The sequence below is a fragment of the Dipodomys spectabilis genome, unplaced genomic scaffold (assembly GCF_019054845.1).
Source record: "Dipodomys spectabilis isolate Male_0828 unplaced genomic scaffold, ASM1905484v1 ptg000173l, whole genome shotgun sequence".
In the NCBI taxonomy this organism is placed as follows: domain Eukaryota; kingdom Metazoa; phylum Chordata; class Mammalia; order Rodentia; family Heteromyidae; genus Dipodomys; species Dipodomys spectabilis.
Genome location: NW_024870850.1, coordinates 7,475,791 through 7,495,319, shown reverse-complemented (window position 1 = coordinate 7,495,319; position 19,529 = coordinate 7,475,791). Strand labels below are relative to the sequence as shown.

General features: G+C 40.8%; 1 non-coding gene across 1 annotated transcript; it reads right to left on the bottom strand.

The window, feature by feature from the left end:
* Window positions 1–1,297: 1,297 nt before the first annotated feature.
* On the bottom strand, window positions 1,298–1,383 carry LOC122119997. Its single transcript, XR_006149619.1, has one exon. It is a non-coding gene; the product is annotated as a small nucleolar RNA SNORD35 (small nucleolar RNA).
* Between the last annotated feature and the right edge of the window lie 18,146 nt (window positions 1,384–19,529).

Here is a 19,529-nt window from a genome sequence, read left to right as displayed (position 1 = left end):
CTGTGGCTCAAATGGTAGATTGCTTCCCTTGAGCTGAAGAACTGAGGGACAGAGCCTAGGCTCAGAGTTCAAGCCCTATGACAGACAAAAAAAAAGATTTGAGTAACATAAATTAGGTTTTACATTGAAGTAAATATTTAACCAAAGCCAGGAAAATTTAAACATAATTTTTACTTCTTTTCTTTGTCCCTTAAAGGAAACCACAATGGGAAAAATATGTATGCAGAGCAAACTGCACGTTATCTATATGACCCATATCTATAAGAAAGTAGAAAATCTGAACACACACTGCACGATTGTTTTATCAAAGGAATCCAGAGGTGGGGGGAAAGAAGACAAATATGAGTTTGGATTAGTTAATATTGGCAAGAAGTAGCAAAATAAGAGAAGAAAAAAGAGAAAACCTTCAAACTCAAGGCAATATTCTTAGCTTTGGATGGTCTCAAAACCAGTTAGAAAATTTCTACCTTCTATCCCTTTGGCTGGTGGAAGCTATCAGTACATTGCCAGATCCTCCTGGGAACATACGCAGAGACTTCCAGATCACAGTATCCAGTCTGGTTGGTCCATGAGCTGTTCACCACCTGTTAGTGCAGGAGTGCGGCTTCTGCCTCTGGGAGCTTCCAGATCCACCCCTACCAGGCCAACCAACCTAGGGTGCAGACCTCACCGGGTGCATCAAGCGCTCCCCAGACATGATAAGCTATATGTCTGAGCTGCTTAGCCCCTTCACATGGTTTGGCGCCTCTGGGCAAGATGGGGCTCAGGGTCATGCTCTGGAAGGGGAAGGATACTCCCAGCATGCCCTGGGTTATGGGGCAGTGAGCATCATAGGAAGGAGACCTGGGCCTTGAGCATGAGGGGCTGCATGTGGCTAGGGCCTTGCCCATGTCTGAGGGTTTGTTCAGCAAGACCAACTCGGGGCATATCCTGAGCAGCATGTCCAGAGCGAACGGGTGGGATCCATAGCCTATTCCTGCTATTCTGGCCTCTCTCCAGGTTGAGATGACTCACCTGCCATGTATGTTCATCTCTTTCCTTTTTTTTTCCTGCTCAGGCAGATTTGTTTGGTTTTCTTTTTTTAAAAAATTTATGTTTTTTTTTAATTTGAAAATACCGTACAGAGGAGTTGCAATTACATGAGCAAGGTAATGAGTACATTTCTTATCAAGCAGTTGCCTCCTCCTTTATTTCCCCCTTCCCATCTCTACCCTTCCATCTCCCCACCCTCCATCTCCCTCCCTTGGTTGGTTTTTATTTAATATATTGGGAATTTTTTCTCTACCCCCTTTTTAATTTCCTGGTATCTGCTGAGCCTTTGGCATCATTGGTAATGCCCACAGTGGCATCCACAGACCATCGTGAGAAAAGACATCACTTGCTTTAAAAAAAGTTAAAGACAGGATTGATGGTTTTCAGAGTGGCGTGGTGGGAAGAAAAGGGAATAAAAAATTAATTTATGGAAAAAATCCTGTGTGTGTGTGTGTGCGTGTGTGTGTGTGTGTGTGTGTGTGCGTGCGCGCCAGCCCTGGAAGTCAGGACCCAAACTCCCTTTCTTGGCTTTGTAAATCACACTTGGCATTTTACCATTTGAGAAATACCTCCCATCCTGTAATTTTTTCTTGTAAGTTAAAGATGGCGTCTCATAAACTTTTCTGTCCAGGCTAATTTTGAACTGTGATCCTCAAATCCAAGCCTTCTAAAGTAGCCATTGGTGTGTGACTTGAAAAAAATTGCATGTATAATGTTGAAATTAATAATGAATTTAATAAGAGACTTCCACAAGAATGTGAAAAGTTAATACAGATGACTCAATGTTTTAGTCAGTACTTTAAAACAGTAACACTTTTTTTTTTAATTGAGAGTAATTACATAAATTTCACAGTATTGTGGCATAGTGATACTTAGTGAAAGTCACTAACACATTTTAACCTTCACAATGCATCTTGTCATTGTCTTCATCTACAAAGCTTATGAACTCTGCAGACTTTAACAATAAAACTGTTTCTCCCAAATCAGGTGATATGTACATTTCTTTCCTTTTGCTCAGTATCAGCTGTTTCCCCTTTCTCTCTCTTTCCCTCCCTCCCATCACCAGCCTTGAATTGCTTAGTTCACTTTCATCAATGACCAGTGCCGCTGATGGGACCCTCTGCTGTATTTTTTTCACCCATTTTCCTATAGTTCTTTGCCCTCCTCTTAGTTTCCCTTAGATGTGCATGCTTATACACCATATATGCGGTCCAGTATATAGAGTCATCTAGAAAGTATGTAACAAATTAAGAAGCCAATCTTTGTTTCTTGTGTCTTGTTTACTTTGTCATATCTCATTGTAAACACTAACACTTTTATGATGTATAATTTAGCCCAATCAAGAGGCGATTGAACACCACTGGATCTGAAAAATGTAAGTAGAAAATAAAGCAGTGGAAGAAAGGACACACTATCTTTTGCCAGCATGGCTAAAGAGATCCCCTCAAAAATCTAGTGTTTCTGTTGTTCTCAAATTTTCTCTTCTTCTTCCATTTCTATTTGTGTGTCCTTAGAGATTTGGTCCAATATGATGCACAAATTGCCTAATTGTGAGCTCTGGGCATTGATTTTACCAAGGTCCTATGGAAGTCAATGATGAGCTCAACCTTTCTCTCCTTTACTTGAGTGTCTCCTGGAGAGGTATAGGTTCCACGCTTCTATCCTCTGAGACAGAGGCTGGCAATGGCCATCTCCTGGTTTGTCAGTCCTGAGGATGGAGGCTGAGCTTTCCTTGGGCTCCAAGCTTGAAAAGATCTTTGGTTCTTTACGCCTTAGTTGTGTCTAAAGGCAGATGCAGCTCTACCTAGTAAGTAATGATGTAATTGATTCATTAAGATTCTTGGAAATATCACCTATTAATCATACATAAAAACATAATTGCTTTGGGGAGCCAGTTAAAATTATTTCACACTTGTGTTCACAGTTCACCAAGTTTTATACCTCCTTAGTTGTGTTTGGTTAGCAGAATGGGTAACCAATGTTTTTTGTTTTTTTTCTACCTACACAGCACTGGCTCTGTTTCCTGTTGAAGTCTTCCCCTAACTACAATACATGTATTATTTTAAACTCTTTCTGAGTACTTAAAAGGAACTATTGCAACAGTAGTAAAGGCCTGGACCTCAGTTATCAAAACAGCATCAATGGTGGGGTGCTGATGGCTTTCACCTGTAATCCTAGCTACTCACAGTCTGAGATCTGAGGATTGTGGTTCAGTACCAGCCCAGGCAGGAAAGTCTCTGAAACTATTATCTCCAAATAATCCCCCCAAAACCACAATTGGTGCTATGGTTTAAGTAGTAAAGCACTCTCCTTGAGCTGAAGAGCTCAGGGACAGCACCCAGGCCCAGAGTTCAAGTCCCAAGACTGACAAAAATAATAACAGCATCAATGATATTATTCACAACTTCCTATTTTTGCCAAACTATGACCTCTGTCTTCTGTGTTGTTCTTTTAATTTCATATGCTTTATCTTTCTATACTTCACAGTGAATTTCCATCTTGGTCACCTAAAAAATTAAAATGAGCTGATGTTCTTATGGGTTTTGTTTTTTTGGAGTTGGTTCTGATAGTTGAAACCAGGGTCTGGGTGTTGTTTCTGAGCATTGTTTTTGTATAAAGTGAGTGCTCTGCCACTTGAAACACGTATACATTCTGACTTTTGTTGGTTTACTGGATATAAAAGACTCATGAACTTTCCTTCCCTGGATGGCTTGGAACAATGATCCTCACATATCAGCTTTCTGAGGAACTAAGTTTACAGGCCTAAGGCACTGTTACTCAACTAAGTGTGAGCAATTTTAACGTAACTTGTGACTGTTTAAACACAAACTGTTACAACTGTGTTTGCATTGGGCTCGCTGCTTATGGGCAAAAGACATGAGATCAGAATCATTCTGGTAGGTTGTCTTCTTTGATAAGGTAAACATTCATTTTATTTTGCTGAGAATCCAGGAATAGGTGTCTTATACCTTAGACTCTTTCCTTAGAAATGACTTAATACTAATTTTCTTTACTATTGGAGTATGATGAATCTATAAGGACAACTACCTATTAATTTTTAGCCCAAAATTGTAAGTTTATACTCAATAAAGGGCAAAAAGTTACTGGATTTGAAGTTTCCTTTTCTCTAGTGGGCAACTGATCAGAGACTTCATAAAGTTTTATGTAGACATTTGATATGGCAGTCTAACACCCATTCACTTTATTGAGTTAGGCTGTTTTTGTTCTCCTTGAAGCTTTATTGTAGTAAAATTCATCAACTCCCTTGTGTTGAATACATAGTTGTCCAACAATAGCAGCCATTACATAAGCACCCACAGAATACTGAGCACTCTCTTCTTTGATTCATTGTAAATGGAATAATCTGTTGAGCTTCCTATTTCTATCTTTGTGCAGATGCTTTTCTGTTTTTCAGCAATGGCCCAGCAGAATTAGAGACAACACTGTGTGGATTTCTGTCATGCATGTGTGGGTGACATCACTCCACTGAGCCACAGCTACAGCAATGAATGATGTCAAGATCTCTGCACTCAAAGATATGAGCTTGCTTGTCCTTTGGACTCCTGACTGTATAATGCAGTGATGGCCTGACAATATTCCCACTTCAAGCTCCTCAACCCTTTTGATGTCTTAAGGGACTCTTCTGAATCATTCTTTTTCTCATAGAATTGTAAAGAGGTGGTGATGGCTAGAAATGCAGAGGGCTGGAGGCACATGTCTGTGTTCTATCTCTCTGTGGCACCAATTACTGCAGGAAATGTAAAGTGCTCTGCTGTCTTTTTCAAGGCTTGTCTCCGATCTGTACTTTGATACATGAATGTGAACACCACGCTTGTTGGTATGGAAATAACTATAGGTACACAAGTCTGGTTGTGCACAGTAATCTTTTACGTTTATCCAGTCAGTGCCCATGCTCAACTCGGTGCTCAGCTTTGAGCTGTATCTGCGTCTGCACCTGACTACCTGTCCTGGAAGAAAAAGAAAAACTTACTGGGTGGAAGTGGCCACTTTACAGTGCTACCATCTGATGAGGCAGGTGCTGAGACTTCTGGTTTTGAAGAGCAGTGACACCTTGTGCTTGGAATAAGCCCCCGATCAGAAGCACCAGCCACTTCATCTCCCATGGGGCTGTGTACTGAGGGCCCAGGGTCACACTGTGCTCCTGCGTGGGCCGCTCTCGCCTTCCTCCCCTTTCTCACTCCAGCACATGGTGCCTTTCAGGTTGGTGCTCGTGAGCCTCTGGCTTCTCTGCCTCCGTCAACCAGCACAGTCAGCCACACAGCCACCCGCGTGGGAGTGTCAGGGTGTCAGGGAACATGGCAGGTGGGACGGTTGAGGAGGGGCAGTGGTGGTTTGGGAGCCTCTTGCTGGTCGGGGCCCCAGGGCTGTTAGTGAAGAGAAGCTTCTAAGGGGCCCTCTTACCAGATCCTGGCTGACAGGATCGCTGGGTCTTTGCTTTTCCTGTCCTGGGCTGCCTCCATTCCCCTCCCGGGCTGCCTCCATGCCCCTCCTGGCTCCTGTACTTCTGGTCTTGTGGATGTTGCTGTGGAGACCTAGAGCTGTACATAGGGCATTTTTGTAAATGTGAAATAACCTCATATGTTGAGTTTTGTATGCAGAGCCACTAGTATTGTTATTTTGGCCACGTTTTATATTCAAAATAAAGAAATAACATATAAATAAAAAAGAACACTGAAAGATATGGAGTCTGGCGTATCTAATATTTTCGTCCTCTCTTTCGGGATATTTTTCTCTTCTTATAAATGATTCCATTTCTCAATCCTGAACAATACATTAAAAAAAGGAGAGAATGAATATATATAAATAACCCACCTTGGTAATTCCCATGGGTCACTCTATCAGATTTTCAAAAAAAATCAGTTGTTGGCCATGTGGCTTAATTGTAGAAAACTGGTCAATTTTCATCCTTTGTCCCAGACCTTCTGGAAAATCCCAAAAGCTCATAATGTCACACTCTGCCTCCAATTTCCTTTCTTCATTCAAAACCATTTGGTCTCCAACAGGATTGGTAAACTGGATCTTCTTCAAAAAGGGATGCAGCTAAAAGGGACACATTACAATATGGTGAAGTGCTTCCCAGAGTTATCACAGAACCCCAGAACAATGGATACACACAGATTATCCTTCATTCCCACCACATGATTCACACACACCACAGGAATCCAATCAAATCTATCAAATGCAGGTATACAGTGGAATAACTTGTTAAGAAGTTTCTAAAACCTGGTTATCCAAAATGGGATGGAGAAACTCAATTTCAAGGGAATGAAACTCTAGCAACATCCATTATTTGGTTAGAATTCATATTAGAATTCATTTCTAATATGACAGACTTCTATCACCTCTTGTAATGAATTCCTATTACTTATTTTATGATTGTGATCAGAGAGTCAGTCTGAAAAATAGATAAACAATAAACTAAGTAAAATTATAAAATATTTATGACAACTATGAAAGATTACTTTAAGCAAGACTTAGTTCATTGTGGGTATGTGTGTGTGTGTGTGTGTGTGTGTGTGCGTGCGCACGCGTGTGTGTGTGTGTGTGTGTGTGTGTGTGTGTGTGTGTGTGTATGTGCCTACCTTGTGCCTCAACCACAGGGCCAAGGCACTCAACCTAAGGTGTTTTTCTTTTTGTTTCAAAATAAGCATTCCATCCATTAAGCCACAATTCCACCTCTATCTATTTGGTGGTTAATTGTAGCCAGGAGTAAACCACAGGTGTGAGCCACTTGTGTCCAGACAATCTTATGTTTTTAAGAACTAGTCACCCTTGATGTGTTATTTTACAAAGGTACAAGGAGAATTTTTATATATTCTACTGAAAGGGGATAGTTTTTCCCCACAGAATGAGGATGGAGACAGAAGACACAGCACTTCCTTGTCACGGATGCAGCGATCTTCAAACCATTGTCTTCATAACTCTACAGTCATTTCATGGTCAGCACTATAGGCCCAGTGTCTCTTGTATTTTCCAAAATGGAGCCAGATGACCTAGTACTATCTGCTATGAAACCTTGAATAGAAAGTCTACATGCCTAGAGCAGATCACCCAAAAGCAATACCATTACCTGTGAAGAGAGAAATGCCCTTGGTTGTGCATGGTCCACTCGTGGCTCTTCCATGTGATGAAGAAATATGTGGTGGAGGGCATAGGCCATGGCATACACAGCATTGTAGATGTTGTATCTCTCTTCTGACACGGTCACATCAAAAATATGCCTCAGAAACCAATGCAGTGTGGCATTGTATGAACAGTGCCCCACGTATGTGCAGTCAAACTTAATCAGTAGGCTATAAACAGACTGAATCCATGACGTGGGAAGGGAATTATCTCCTGAGTTCTTGCACAAGGTCTCTATCAGAATAAAATTGATGAACCCAGAGGAGTTTCTAAAATGGTGAGAGAAGATGAGAGGAGCATGGAAAGAATTAGATTTGCATATGTAGAAACTCTCAAGAAATACCATTCAGTTTGAGAGCAGAATGTTCACGTGAGTTCAACCCATATCTGCAGAGATGCAGGGCCTACTGTGTTAGGAGTAAATAGGAAAGCAGGCTGCCTTGTGTCTGTGCTCACTTGTCACACTTTTGCCGATGAGGCACGCTTCTGCAAAGAAGTAAATCTTCCCTTCTGAGGAAAGTAAAGCAAACAAAGAAGAGCTGGGAAGGTGGATCACTGGTAGAGTGCTTGCCTTGTATGAGGTCTTGGGTTCAACTCTTCAGTACACATAAGCACAAAAAGATGGAATTGGTGCTGTGGCTCAAGTGTTAGAGTGCTAGCCTTGAGCTGAAGAGCTTAGGGAGAGCTCCCATGCCCAGAGTTCAGGCCCCACAACTGGCAAATAAGGAAAACAAAGAAATACAATTCATATCATGTAGTAGAGGCACACTAAGCTGACTCAGAGAATGTCATCATTCAAGAGGATTCCCCAGAAGCAGAGCAAGATGGCAGCTGACAAAGAGAGAATATAAAGATTGCACCACCCAACAAAGAACATATGAGAGTCAAGTGGTGTGGACCGGAGAGTACATTTCTAGTAGAACAAAACAACAGAAAAGGATGTATGAGAAAAGGTGAAAGAAGCCATCTCCATGTTCCCCTCCATCAACAGCATTAGTAGCTCATTATGGATAGAAACCCTCCAACATTGCCAGGAGGGAGAGAATGAAAGTTCAGTCTCAGCACCATGACTGTATCCTGGGACCAGAGCTGGGGAAGTGGTTATAGTATCTACTTTTGTGTCCAGACATTTAGATTGTGTCTCTGGAACTGGTTTAGGACAGAGAAGGAAGACACTGCCCAACCTCCCTCCTCCAATCTTGTGAACGACAGCAGGTATGGGATACAACCTCCTAGTGAAGAGGGCATAAGAGTGGGTCAGGGTTTTTCTTAGAACCCTGTGTCAGGCATGTCATGTTGGGACCAATAATCCCGAATAAACTCGAGGCACTCTTCGGTCATGTCACCCCAGCTACCATTGGAATCTTTCAGGAAGTGTTGGAAGGTGCCTGAGGCAGAGCCAAATGCCATTTGCATCAGTTTCCACCATGGGTGGAGTAGGCTGACACCTGTCTTCCTGCTTAGCCTTGTAAAACCACTGTGTGACTTGTAAAACTGTGTGATTCTGTTAACACCTGGCTCAGTCCCAGTCTTGTTGGGCAGTGAATCATGTCAGCGACCATTGCCCTAGAAGTACTGTGCTCAAGATGGAATCAGGAAGAAACTTAGGTTGTTCTAGGAATCCAGTGTGCATTGGTCTACAACAGCACAAGCTAGAGTGAGGCCTCAGTGTAGCCACATGACTGTTTGGGTTTTCTGGATGTGATATTAAGCCTGAGTGCATGGCAGTGTTCACTAAAATGGCCCTGTGGCTTTTATTGTTGTTGGTTGTGGGGCTTGAACTCTAGGCCTGAGATCTGACTTCAGCTTAAGACTAGCTCTCTAGCACTTGAGCCACAGTTCCACCACCAGTTTTCTTATGTTTTTGTGGAGATAAAAGTCTCACAGCCTTTTCTACCTACCTGGCTTTCAACCCTAATCCTCGGATCTCAGCCTTCTAAGTAGCTAGGATTACAGGTCTCTGCGACCAGTGCAAAGCTTGTGGCTTTCTTGACAAAACTTTCCATGCTGCTGTGACACATCCTGGTTCTACATCCCTCTTGTCATGGGTAGGACAGGGAAGCAAGAGGGTGATATTGTCCCACAGATTAGTGTGGCCCAGGTGATAGCACCAGACTTGTGACATGAGCCCATAGCCAGGACAGCCTCTGGCAGAGCTCTGTAATCATCTCAGTACCTGGGAAAGTCATCTACCACCAGACAATCGGAGTTCTACTCTAGTTATCACTAATTGCATATGGTTGGGGCAATCTTAGCTCATGAGCCCACCTCTACCACAAACAACCTGGGAATATCTTAGTTCTCACCCAGTGCTGTTCGGTCTTTTTTTTTTATTGTGAAAATACTGTACAGAGGGGTTACAATTACATGGGCAAGATAATGAGAACATTTCTTTTTTTTTAATTTTTATTTTTTGTTAACATAATGTACAGAGGGGTTACAATTACATGGGCAAGATAATGAGTACATTTCTTATCAAGCATTCCAGTCTCCTCCTTTGTTTACCCTTCACATCCCTTCCCAGCCTCCCCCGCCCCGCCATCTCACCCCCTCCCCATACCATAGTTGTATATAGATATTTGCAACATCTAGTATATGTATGAGTCAAGCAGGAAAGGTCAGATAATGTGATGTTAGGAAAATGAACCCTTAGATAACTATATAAATGTTTTTTTCTTTCTTACATTTGTTTCTAACTCATTAATAAGATTATTTCTTTGTAGCTTTGTATGTCCCTCCCCCACAGTACAACCCCTGCCTTCAGGTTTTTTGATGTCGGTATAATTTGTGGAGGAGATGGGGAAAAACAAGTCGGTTAAGGATACAGGTGGAACCGATGCAACTATGAGAAGTACAAGTTGTCATGTCAAGAACATTTCTTATCAAGCATTGTAGCCTCCTCTGTTGTTTTCCCTTCCCATCCCTTCCTATTCTCTCCCCGCCCACCCCCATCCTCCTCTCCCCACCAAAGTTGTAAAGTTTGTTTTCGACATAATGACTTGTACATCTAATTGTTGCAATTGTCCACCTGTATCCCTATTTAAATGATTTGTTTTTCCCCCTTCCCCTCCACAAATTATACGGACAACAAATATAGTGAAAGCAGGGATTATACCGTGGGGAAGAACATACAAAGCAACAAAGAAATAATCTTATAAATGTGTTAGAAACAATCACATGAAAGAAAAAAAACATTTGAATACATATCTTAGGGTTCATTTCCCTGACATCAACTTATCTGATCTTTTCTGCTTGACTCAGACATATACTAGTTATTTCAAATAAGGAAAACCATGGGAAATAAATTTCTTTGGACCTGGCTTACTTCAATTAATATAATTTTTCCAAGTCTTTGCATTTCCTAAGAAATGGGCAATGTCATTCTTTCTGGTAGATGTATAGAATTCCATTGTGTATATATACCACATTTTCTTGATCCATTCATCTACTGAGTGGCATCTGGGTTGGTTCCATATCTTAGCTATGGTAAAAAATGCTGCAATAAGCAGAGTCGTGCTGGTTGCTTTAGTGTGGTCTTGTTTGTGAACATTTTGGTAAATGCCCAAAAGTGGGATTGCTGGGTCATAGGTGAGCTCTATGTGGAGTCTTTTGAGGAACCTCCATACTGCTTTCCAAAGTGGTTGAACAAGCTTACAATCCCACCACCTCACTCCCTCCAGCATCTGTTGTTATTAGAGTTCTTGATTGTAGCCATTCTAACTGGGGTGAGGTGGTATCTTAATGTTGTTTTGATTAGCATTTCTTTTATGGATAGGGACGTTGAGCGTTTCTTCATGGGTCTATTGACCATCCTTCTTTTTTCTTCAGAAAAGTTTCTCTAAGTCTTTAGCCCACTTATTTACTGGACAGCTGTTTGTTTGAGGATTTGTTGTTGGGGGATTTAGTTTTTTTGAGTTCCAAGTATATTTTAGATATGAGAACCTTGTCCATTGTATGGCTAGTGAAGAGCTTCTCCCAATCCATGGGAATTCTATTAATCTTGCTAGCTATGTCCTTTGCCATGTAGAAACTCTGCAACTCCATGCAATCCCATTTGTCCAACCCTTCTTTGATTTGTTGTGTTTCTGGGTCTTTATTAAGAAAATTTCGTTTGGCCAAGATTTTGTGGAGAAATTTTGCATCGATGTTCATCAAAGAAACGCTTCTATAGTTCTCTTTTTTTGATGAGTCCCTGCCTGGTTTTGAGATGAGGGTTATGATGGCTTCATAGAATGAGTTCGGTAGTGAACTTTCTCTTTCAATTTCATTGAAGATTTGAAGGAGTATTGGTGTGAGTTCTGCTTTGAAAGCCTTGTATAATTCTGCCATAAATTTTCCAGGTCCTGGGTTTTTCTTTGATGTGAGGTCTCTTATTGCTCTTTCTAATTCAAGGATTGATTTGTGTCTTTTTAGTTGGTTTAACTCATGTTGGTTTGGTTTTGGGCATATCGTTTTTTCTAGGAAATTGTCCATTTCTTCCAGATTCTCAAACTTATTATCATAAAGGTTTGAGAAATATTCCATTATAATATTTTGAATCTTGGTGGTTTCTTTGGTGATGCTTCCATTCTCATCTATGAGTTTGTTTATTTGGGTGTGTCCTTTTTCTGATAAGATTTTTTAACTTATTCGAGGAATGAACTCATTGTTTTGTTGATTCTTTATATGTTTTTTTGGATTCTAATTACTTTAATTTGATTTAATTTTAATTCTTTCTTCCTGTCTACTGGATTGGGGTTTATCTTGCTGCTCTTTTTCAAGGAACTTCAGACGTCTCATTAAATTGTTGGTTTCAGATGTCTCCAATTTGTTGATGTAGGAAATCAGAGATATAAACTTGCCTATGAGTACTGCTTTTGCTGTGTCCAGAGGAGCTGGTAATTTGTGGGTTCATTTTTGTTGAATATCATGAACATTTGAATTTCCTTTCTAATCTCTTCCATGATCCACTGGTGATTCAACAGTGTGTTGTTCAGCCTGCATGTGTTACAGGACCTTCTTTGGTGGCTTTTGGTGTTGAGTTGTAATTTTATTCCCTTGTCTGAGAGCATGCAGGCCATAACTTCAATGTTTCTGAGTTTGGACCAGTTTGCTTTGTGACCTAAAATGTGGTGTATTTTGGAAAATGTTCTGTGTGCTGGTGAGAATAATGTGTAATCTGATGCTGCAGGGTGAAATATTCGGTAGATATCTGTTAAATCTAGTTGATCTATGCAGCTGTTTAGATTTGCGGTTTCTCTTTTGAGTTTTTGCTGAGTTGATCTAACTAGTGAAGATAGTGGTGTGTTAAAGACCTCAATAATTAATGCCTTTGGATCTATGTGAGATTGAGGGAAAGTAGTGTTTCTTGGATAAATTAGAGTGTTCTGTTGTTTGGTGAATAGATATTTAGAATTGTGATATCCTCCTGAAGGAGAGATCCCTTAATTAGTATGTAGTGACCTACTTTTTCTCTTCTTACTAATTTTAATTTGAAGACAATTTTATGTGATATTAGGATTGCAACTCCCACATGTTTCTGGGGGCCTTTGCTTGGTAGATTTTATTCCATCCTTTCACTTTCTTAATATGTTTGTTTTAATCTGAAAGATGTGACACCTGAAAGCAGTATATAGAAGGATCTTGCTTTTTAATCCAAGTAGGAAGTCTATGTTGCTTAATTGTAGAGTTAAGTCTGTTAATGTGAGTTAGGACTGAGAGGTGTTTGGTAGTTCCTGCCATGTTATCCACCTTCTTAGGTGCTGCCACAACTTGGTTCTTCACATGGTTCTTGGATTCTCAGTTTGGGTGAAGTTTCTTGGCCTTTATTGTGGTCTTGGTGGTTTTCTATGTGTAGGACATCTTTAAGTATCTTTTGTAGAGCTGGTTTGGTGGGGATCTATTGTTTGAGGTTTTCTTTGCTATGGAAGGTTTTCATTTGACCTTCATTATGAAGGAGGGTTTAGCTGGGTACAGTATTCTTGGTTGGTTGGTGTTTGTCTCTAGGGTGTGATATACATCATTCTAGCCTCTTCTTGCTTTAATTGTCTCTGCTGAGGAATCTGAGGTGAGTCTAATTGGTTTCCTTTTATTTGTGATTGATCTTTTCACCTTGACAGCTTTAAGAATCCTCTCCTTGAGCTGAATTGATTCTGTGCAGATTATAATGTGATGGTGGGATGTCCTGTTCAGGTCTGGTGTATTTGGGGTTCTAAAAGCTTCTTGTATCTGAACAGGCCTATCTGGTTGCATGTTTGGGACATTCCCTGATGGGATCCTGTTAAATCATTTTCCTAGACCATTAACTTCTGTCTCTAGTTGCTCCTCTACATCTATTATTCTCAGATTAAGACTTCTGATGGTGTCTACCTAATATTGAAGCGATCTATCACAATTCTTGGATTTGTCTTGGATAATTGTATGCTCTCTCTCTATAATATCTTGGCTGTCTCCAATCTCTGAGATTCCATCTTCTGCATGGTCTAACCTACTGTCAAGACTTTCTACTTTGTTTTTTTATTTCCTTTCCTTCTAATTGTTTGGCTTTGATGTCTTCAAATTAATTGTTGGAGCTTTGTTGTAGATATTGTATGAACTTCTTTACTTCTTTAATTTGGTGTTCAGTGTTTATTCTCAAATCACTTAATTGATTGGTTATGGTTTCCTTGGACTCCCATTCCTTCTGTCGGGCTCCATTTAGCATTCCCTTTGTGGTCTGTCTGGATTCCTTAGGCTGTCTGTTTATGGATTCCATGTATACCTCTATTGATCTTTGTCCATTCTTATCCTGCTCACACAATTCTTGTTTTACTCTTTGATTAGCTTCCCCATGCTCATATAATTCGTGTATTTTTCTTTGACTGTTCTCAGCCTGCCATGCAATGCCTGTAGTAATCTTTGATTAGCTTCCTTATGCTCATGAGATTCCTGTATTAATTTTTGGTTAACTTATTATGCTGGTGAAGTTCCCATATTAATCTTTGGTTGCCCTCATCTTGCTCCCTATCATGGTCACACTGAATCCTGCACACATTTTCATACCTTTCATTCACCATGTTTACCGGTAGTGTTTGTAGAGCTTTTTGGGAACTCTCTTCTGGATTTTTCATTAAATGTTCTGTCCCCTCATTATCATGAGTGGGAGTTGAGATACACGGATTAGCCATTTTTCTTTTCTTTCTCCGGCTTGTTCTGTCCACTTGGTAAGAAAGTAACACCAATTTTGTGCTAGAACACTACTTTAAGGCAAGCATCAACCAGAGTCCTGTAGTTACACATTAAAATGGCTGTGGATACAATCTAGTTCAACAGATACAATCTATTCATCATCAAACAACAATGGATCAAACAACAATGGATTAATGGCCTAAGGATATCAAAGAAGGATTCAGATGGCCAGACCTTAATAGGTTTTGGGAGAATTGTGAGTAAAAATAGGATTAGAGGAATGTGGTGAGGTAAAAGGAAAGAGTGAATTTAACCAAATCCTAATCTCAGAGAGGGAATGGATAGGACTTAATGAAATGAGAAAGATTAAAAACAAAACAAGAAATAAGAAAACAAACATTTAAATTTGAAAATTGAAATACTTAAAATTATGGAAGAATAAAGAAATGATATTGGTGAAGAAAGGGATAGGATGAGAGAAGGAGAGAGATAAGAAGGAAAAAATGAAAAAATAAAAAAATTTTAAAATAGAATAGTTAAAAATTATATAATCACAAAGAAATAATACTAGTATTAAAGAAGTTAAGCCTAAGAGGTTGTGAATTAAGTAATAAATTCCTGGATTAAATATGTACACAATGAGGAATAAGGTCTAAAACGGAGGACAGGTATAAATTTGGGGATTAGCAGAATAGCAATTAATCACTCAAAAAAAGAAAGAATAAACGACTAAATGGTTAAAAGAGATTTCACACACACACACCTGAAATAAAAATTATGAAAGAAAAAAATAATAAAATACAAATTTTTTCAAAAATTAAAAAATTAAGTAGAAAAAAGAGTTCTTTGATTTTTTTTTGCTGGAGAGGGAGATCTTTTATTTCCTGTCGGTCTGTAACCAGTCTTGGTGGAGTCTCTGGTCTGCTTGTGATGTTTGGTTTTCCTGTGGTTTGATTGGTTTCTTAAGTTTGTTAGAGCAAGCAGAAAGAAGGTTTGCCTCCCCCAGGACTTTGTGATTCTCCTCCCAGTCTAGTTGAGTGAGAGGGAGTTCTGCTTTGAGTACCACAAAAGCTGGAGATGTCTGTTTCCTCTAACTTGGAGTTGCTGTGCTGAGGCTAGGTTCTGGGTAGGGTTGAGGCCTATCAGCAATCAATAGCTTTTCCCTGAGGGGCTAGCTCCTAAGACACTCACAGAGCCCAGCCTGGAGCCATTCTCAAGGTTTATGTTTACTGAGTTTCAATTCTTTGTGTTTTACACATTCTGCTGTCTAGGCTGCAGTGGAGAGGGGCAGCCTCTGCCTCTGTTTATGCAGTGAAGAAAGTCACTCCTCCCAAAGTGGAGCTTCCTGTCTCTGAGTGGAGCTGAACCTGGTAAGTCAGGTCACGTTCCTGTGACCTGTTGAATGGCTCCTATGGTTTTCTTTCAAGGCCTGAGTTGGAGCTAGCTGCTCTGGCAGGGCAGTTGTCAGTAACATGGATGGAGATATTCTCTGGTGGTGGGGGAGGGCCTAACTTCCCACTGCTGCTCCATGAGAAGGATTGAGGTTATCTTGCTTCTACTCATGCCAGACTCTGTTCCTGGGCTCTCCCTGGTCTGCGAATAGCAGGATGAACATTTCTACTCCTTGTCAGTTCTTGCTGCTGGTGAATAGAAGCTGCTTACACACCGTGTCTGGCGCCTTTGTCCTGGATCGTCTCTGTTGATATGTTGGCACTGGTAACTGCCGCTGCCATCGCCACCGCCACCCCCACTGTGGCTCCTGTCAAGTGCTCAGATCTGTCTTCTTGACCAAACTGCCTGGATTTTTCCTCTGTGACCAAACTCTCTGTATTGTGATGGCACACTTGGTATGTGATAGCCTAGGACTGTTCACTGGAACACTAAAACTGCTTTCTAGGAAAGACCTTATTTAGCCTGCAGCTTTTCCTCAACCATCTTCCTCCAGAGTGATATTTTGGATTTATACTATTGAAAAGTTGAGAGCTTATATCACACAAAGTGAGGATGAGGACAGGAGACAGAGCAATTCCTTATCACAGATGCTGTGTTCTTCAAGTCACATCATGGAGAGCATGACAGGGCAAGTGTATCTTGTATTTTCCCTAAAGTAGGCAGACTACCTAATTCCATCTGCTATGAAAGATTCTAGAAAGTCACTATGCCTGGAATACATCACCTAACATAAAAGTCATTACTTGTGAGGACAGAAATGCCCTTGGTGGCTCATGGTTTCCTGGTGGCTCTTCCATGTGATGAGGAAGCACCTCGTGGAGGGCGTGGGCCACGGCATACATGGTGGTGTAGATATTGTAACTTTCTTGTGACACGACCATATCACAAGTGTGTCCCTGCAACCAAGCCACAGTGGTATTGGATGAAGACTGCCCCAATTTTCTATAATCAGACTTAATCAATATGCACTGAGCAGCCCAAATCCATAACCTAGGAAGAGAAATATCTCATGAGTCCTTGGTGCAGTTATGTCTTGGGACAAAATTGGTGAACCCAGAAATGTCTGTATGGTGGTGAGAGAAGATGAGAGGTGCGTGGAAGGAGTTTGGCAGGAAGTGTCTTTTGCTAAGGGTCATGTCATCATAGGCTGAGTTCATGACCCAGACTTTCTCTGTAATTAAAAAATCCCCAATGTAAGAATAAAGCTTAGTAGCAATTCAATTTCTCCATAAATGTTTATCACATTGGTTGAGGATTCCATGATCTGGCGATACCTTGGTTGATCAGTTGGTAAATCTGATGGGCTGTTTGTCAGGATCATATTCTCAAAGGCAAGACAGACTCCATTCTTGTCCATCTCCTCTCTCAATTCTGAGAAGAACCACACACCATAGTTGTCTTTGGTTATGAGCAGTTCCACCCAGGTCCAGCCAAATGGAAGCATCAAGGAGATCATGGTCTGGGCTAGAGCTGAGTCCTTGGCAGCTATCTGATTGACAGCACCAAACTGTCCATGGTCACTCAGGAGAGGATCAAAAGACCAATATGTTAACTAAAGAGGGAAAAATAATCACAACAGCAGGAAGAGGATGGTCATTGTCAGGGTCACAGTCCTGATGAGCAGCTAACAACCACTTGCAGTTGTGGGAGTGAAGGTTTCCATAACCCACTTTTTTTTTTGTCAGTTGTGGGGCTTGAACTCTGGGCCTTGGCATTGTCCCTCAGCTCTAAAGCTCCAGGCAAGCGCTCTACAGCTTGAGCTACAGCACCATGTCCACTTTTCTAGTAGTTTCTTGGAGATAGAATTCTCACGGTCTTTCTTGCCCTGGCTGGCTTTGAATCGTGATCCTCAGATCCCAGCCTCATGAGTGGCTATGATTACAGGCATGAGCCACCAGTGTCTGGCTTGCTTATCCCACTTGTATTATGATCTCTCATGCTCCAAGATTTTTGTAGAATTGTATGGATCAGGATCAGAGCCTGGGACCATTCTTTGCTCTCTTATAAACTCTCTTTTGATCTCTTCCAACAAAGATAATGTGGATGCCCTACCCAATGTGGGGATTTTTTTCCTTTGAGAACAATCAGTATGTGAGGCTCATAATACCACCTCTTTTCTCCACTTCTTCAACCTATTGAGGACAGGTTCAAGGTGGACTTAGATTCACATCTTCCCTCTCCTTCCATACTCACCTGTGGAAGTTTGTAGAGGTCCAGAAGTGTCAAGATTGGGACAGATGTGCTTGAAGTTCCTGTGAGTACTGCTAAAACTTTGCTGTCTCTCCTGCAGGTGCAATTAGGGCTGTTTTTATTTTTCCCAAACAGCAAGGTCAATGGATTCTCTAACACATCAGTTTCTACATAATGTGAAATATAGATCTCAAACCCCAGGTTCATGTTGGGAAGCAGAAGGGGATTGTGTTGATTTCCTCAACTGCGAGGGTCAGGGACAGAACTAATTGGCATTTGCTTAGTTGAACCTGCACAGAGGTCAAAGAGATTCAGGTATGTAAACATGTATTACAAAGGATTAATTTGAAATCTCAATACTTTGTTGAATTGAATGGTTTTCTGTACACACAGTAATATGTTTGGACCCTGTCTTCAAAGAGGATGGAATTAGAATTTGGATTGTTAGGAAGATAATGAGAATTGGGAGAGTTCCTGATCCAGGATTTGATCAATGAACACTAGATTGCTGTTCTGAGATAGAGAGGGAGTGAGCTGGCTTTTCCTGTCTGTCATTTGTGGATACATGAGAAGCACTAATATCTGGACCATAGAGCTTGTGTAGTTCCCACACCAAGTCATTGAGTACCTTGAAGTAGGTCTGTGTATGAAATATATGAAGATCAGGTCTGTATCTGAAGTAAATGAAGTAATGTTTGAGATCCTAGTTGGCAAAAACAGCAATTAGAGCCGGGTGCCTGAGTATCTAATTCTAGATACTCAGGAGGCTGCGATGTAAGGATCACAGTTCAAAGTCACCTTGAGCAGAAAAACACACGAGACTCTAATCTCCAATAAACCACTAGAGAACTGGAAGTGGTGCTGTGGGTCAAGTGGTAAAGTGCTTGAGTTGAGCTGAAGAGTACAGGGACAGTGCTCCGGACCAGAGTTCAAGCTCCACTACCGACAATAATAATAATAATAATATCATCATCATTATCATCATCAGCAATAAGGACATTATCTGAGGAAAAAGACAGTCTCCTGGAAAAAAAAGACTGTCCTGGTGGGGAGGGATCCTGGGGATGAGTGATCATCCCGATGCCAGTGGAAAACTGCATCCATAAGAGGGATGGTGTCAGATCCTAAAGGGAGTCACTTTGTGCTTGTCCTTTCAAAACTAAGCACAGCTGGGAGGTCTAACGAAAATAGTTGAAAAGTATGTCTATTTGATGCCCATATCTGCTTTCCTTCTAACTGGGCAGGAATTTATATGTATTACCTATTATTTTTATGTAAGGTAAGTTTTTGTTTTTAAGGCTATGGTTGTGAAATTGGGGATAGCTTAAAACTATCCAAAAGGTAAGCCTCTACTCTCTGCTCAAGGCTATGATTGGAGTAAATTTTTGATTTGGAAGCAGATACATATATTCAGCTGGTCTAATAAAGAAGGTAAGGCTGGAGTGTTAGTAAATCAAAAGCCTCTTCTCACAAGCCCCAAATAGGACATCTGGCCATTTGGCTCTAATAGAGCTCACACAGAGATGTAAAGCAGTATTCATATACATTCTAAATATTCTTTCTTG